This window comes from Petaurus breviceps, unplaced genomic scaffold (assembly GCF_028583685.1).
Source record: "Petaurus breviceps papuanus isolate PSGF00001 unplaced genomic scaffold, PetGlider_PUasm1.0 79, whole genome shotgun sequence".
Classification (NCBI taxonomy): domain Eukaryota; kingdom Metazoa; phylum Chordata; class Mammalia; order Diprotodontia; family Petauridae; genus Petaurus; species Petaurus breviceps.
The window spans coordinates 11,068,199-11,072,452 of record NW_027186523.1 but is presented as its reverse complement, the minus strand read 5'-3'; the positions used below and the strand labels follow the sequence as shown (position 1 = coordinate 11,072,452).

Genomic DNA, 4,254 nt, shown 5'->3' with positions numbered 1-4,254 from the left:
TGTTTCCTCATTGCCTTTTCTAATTTCTTCAATTTTTTTCTTCTCTTATTGAAATAGCTAACATTTCTAGCACAATATTGAGTAATAGAAATGATAATGGACATCCTTACTTCATCCCTGATCTTACTAGGGAGGCTTCAAGTTTGTTCCCATTACAGATGATGCTTGTGCTTGGTTTTAGAAGTTACTTATAATTTTTTTTTTTCAAGATAGACCAACCATTTTATTTTCCTCTAATCGTTTCAGAAATGTTGATGGACACATAGCTCTTTACATGGGCTTTGGAGGGGTTCTGGGGGCAGCAACTGCAGGTCTGAAGCAGGGTGGGGGCGTCCGATCCTTGCGGGCCTCCCGGGAGCAGTTCCTCACTACCTTGCTGTGGATCACGCAGCTCACACAGTAATGCAGTTTCACATACAGCTTGGACAGCACATAGGAGTCGAAGACGCTGGCCTCGGAGATGTCCCTGACGGCCGCGGCCTCCACGATGTTGCAGATGACGAACTTCTTGATGGCCTTGTCCTTAGGCACGCAGCGGGCACACTTGGTGCAGCAGCTGGGCTGCACGTGGCCGTGGCCCTTCTTGGCATGCGTGTTGTTCCTCCTCTTCTTGGTCATCTTGGAATTTCCGGCAGGAACCGAAAAAGGGAAATTACTTATAATTTTAAGAAAGACCCCGCTTCTTCCTCTGCTTGCGTGTGTGTTTTTAGTAGGAATAAAAATTATATTTTGTCAAAATATTTTTATCTATTGTTATAACCAATTATACTGATAACTTTACTAATTTTGAACCTGCCCTATATTCTTGTTTATAAATACCACCTGGTCATAGTGTACGATATTTGCCATATTTTGCTGTAATCTCCTTGCTAGTATTTTTTTTTTCATCAATATTCATTGTGGAAATTTGCATACAGTTTTCTTTCTATGTTTTTGTTCTTCCTAGTTTTGGTATCAGAATTATATTTGTGCCAATAAAAGGAATTTTACACTCCTTTGCCTATTTTACCTAATAGTTTATATAGTATTGGAATTAATTGTTCTTTGGTTTGATAAAATTCACTTGTGAATCCATCTAGTCCTGGGGATTTTTTCTTAGGGAACTAATTGCTGACATAAAAATGTCATTTTCTTTGTTTTTTTTTTTGATTCCTTTTTTTTAAATTGTGTATCTTTTTTTTATTTATTAATTTGTTTGTTTCCTTTTAGTTTACAGGATTCAATTCCTCGAATTTCACAATTTGTCCCCCTCCCTCCCATCCCCCCCATGGCGGCTTATAGTCAAATATAGGATCTGTAAATACTTTCACATTATACATTGGTCAGGTTATAAGGACAGATTGTACCAGCTGGAATGAAAAATAGTAAAGAGGACATAAAACCAAATAAGAGAATGAAAAAGATCAGGTATTTTGCTTCCACCTGGATATAAACTTAGTTCTTTCTGGTTCTTTCTCTGGATGCACATTTTTCTCTCCATCATGCACCTTTTGGGATTGACTTATATCCCTGTATTGCTGAGAAGAGTCCAATCTATCAAAGTTGGTCATCACACATACGTTGTGTCTGTAATTGTGTACAAATTTCTCCTGGTTCTACTCTTCTCACTCAGCATTAGTTCTTTTAAGCCTCTCCAGATAAATATGAACACTGCCTGCTCCTCATTTCTTATAGCACAATAGCGTTCTATAACATGCATATACCACAACTTGTTCAGCCATTCCCCAATTGATGGGCACCCCCTTAATTTACAATTCTTGGCCACAACAAAAAGAGCTGCTATAAACATTTTTGTACATATGGGTCTTTCTCCCATTTCTCTGATCTCTTTCGGATATAACCCTAGGAGTGGTATTGCTGGATCAAAGGGTATGAAAGTATTTATAGCCCTTTGGGCATAATTCCAGATTGCTCTCCAGAAAGGGTGGATCAGTTCACAGCTCCACCAACAATGCATTAGTGTTCCAGTTTGCCCACATCCTCTCCAGCATTTGTCATTTTCCTGTTTTGTCATCTTAGCCAATCTGACTGGTGAGATGTGGTACCTCAGAGTTGTTTTGATTTGCATTTCTCTAATCAATAGTGAATTAGAGCATTTCTTCATATGCTTATAGATAGCTTTAATTTCTTTCTCTGAAAACTGCCTGTTAATATACTTTGACCATTTATCAATTGGGTAATGACTTGTATTCTTATAAATTTGACTCAGTTCTCTGTATATTTTAGAAATGAGTCCTTTGTCAGAGACATAGGTTGTAAAGATTCTTTCCCAATTTCCCACCTCCCTCTTAATCTTGGTTACATTGGCTTTGTTTGTACAGAAACTTTTCATTTCATGTAGTCAAAATTATACATTTTACATTTTATAATGTTCTCTAATTCTTGTTTAATCATAAAGTCTTTCCCTCTCCACAAGTCTGATAGGTAAACTATTCCTTGATTTAGGAGACTGCTTACAGTATCAACCTTTATACCTAGATCATGAACCCATTTAGACTTGATTTTGGTATATGGTGTTAGATAATGGTCTATGCCCAGTTTCTGCCATACTATATTCTACTTTTCCCAGCAGTTTTTGTCAAATAGTGAGTTCTTATCCCAAAAACCAGGGTCTGGAGGTTTATCAAACAATATATTACTATAGTCATTGACTTCTGAATCTCGTGTGCCTAATCTATTCCATTGATCCACTCCTCTATTCCTCAGACAGTACCAAGTAGTTTTGATGACTGCTGCTTTATAGTACAGATTGAAATCTGGTAAAGCTAGTCCATCTTCCCTAGCATTTCTTTTCATTAATTCCCTTGATATTCTGGACCGTTTATTCTTCCAAATGAATTTTGTTACTATTTTTTCTAACTCTATAAAGTAGTTTTTTGGTAAATTAATTGGTATGGCACTAAATATATAATTTAATTTACGTAAAATTGTCATTTTTATTATATTAGCTCGACCCAGCCATGAGCAATTGATATTTTTCCAATTAGTTAGATATGACTTTATTTGTGTGAAAAGTGTTTTGTAATTATGATCATACAGGTCCTGGGTTTGTTTTGGCAGGTAGATTCCCAAATATTTTATAATGTCTACAGTAACTTTAAATGGGATTTCTCTTTCTATTTCTTGCTGTTGAGTTTCATTGGAAATATATAGGAATGCTGAGGATTTATGTGGGTTTATTTTATATCCTGCAACTTTGCCAAATTTATTTATTGTCTCAAGCAGTTTTTTACTTGATTCTCTAGGATTCTCTATGTATATCATCATATCATCTGCAAAGAGTGATAGCTTGGTCTCTTCTTTGCCTAAATTGATTCCTTTGATTTCTTTTTCTTCTCTAATTGCTACTGCTAACATTTCTAGTACCAGATTGAATAAGAGGGGTGATAGTGGACACCCTTGTTTCACCCCTGATCTTATGGGAAATGCTTCTAGCTTCTCCCCATTACATATAATACTTGCTGATGGCGTTAAATAGATGCTACCTATTATTTTAAGAAAGGCTCCATTTATTCCTATACTTTCTAATGTTTTTAATAGGAATGGATGTTGTATTTTGTCAAAAGCCTTTTCTGCATCTATTGAGATGATCAAGTGGTTTCTGCTAGTTTTATTGTTGATATGATCAATTATACTGATGGTTTTCCTAATATTAAACCATCCTTGCATTCCTGGAATAAATCCTACCTGATCAAAGTGTATTATTCTTGAGATAAGTTGCTGTAGTCTATTTGCTAGTATTTTATTTAGAATTTTTGCATCTATATTCATGAGGGAGATTGGTCTATAACTTTCTTTCTCTGTTTTATCTCTTCCTGATTTAGGTATCAGTACCATATTTGTGTCAAAAAAAGAATTTGGTATGACTCCTTCTTCACTAATTTTCCCAAATAGTTTGTAGAGTATTGGAATCAATTGTTCTTTAAATGTTTGATAGAATTCACTAGTGAATCCATCTGGCCCTGTAGATTTTTTCCTAGGGAGTTTACTGATGGCTTGTTCAATTTCTTTTTCTGAGATGGGATTATTTAAGTAATTTACTTGCTCTTCAGTTAATCTGGGCAACTTGTATGTTTCCACATATTCACCCATTTCCCTAAGATTGTCAAATTTATGTGTATACAATTAGGAAAAATAATTCCTAATTATTGTTTTGATTTCATTTTCATTGGTGGTAGATTCCCCCTTTTCATCATTATTTGGTTTTCTTCTTTCTTTTTTTATCATATTGACTAAGAGTCTATCAATTTTGTT

At 35.2% G+C, this 4,254-nt stretch overlaps 1 pseudogene; it reads right to left on the bottom strand.

The window, feature by feature from the left end:
• Positions 1-247: 247 nt before the first annotated feature.
• Positions 248-618, bottom strand: LOC138175740 (small ribosomal subunit protein eS26 pseudogene; annotated as a pseudogene).
• Between the last annotated feature and the right edge of the window lie 3,636 nt (positions 619-4,254).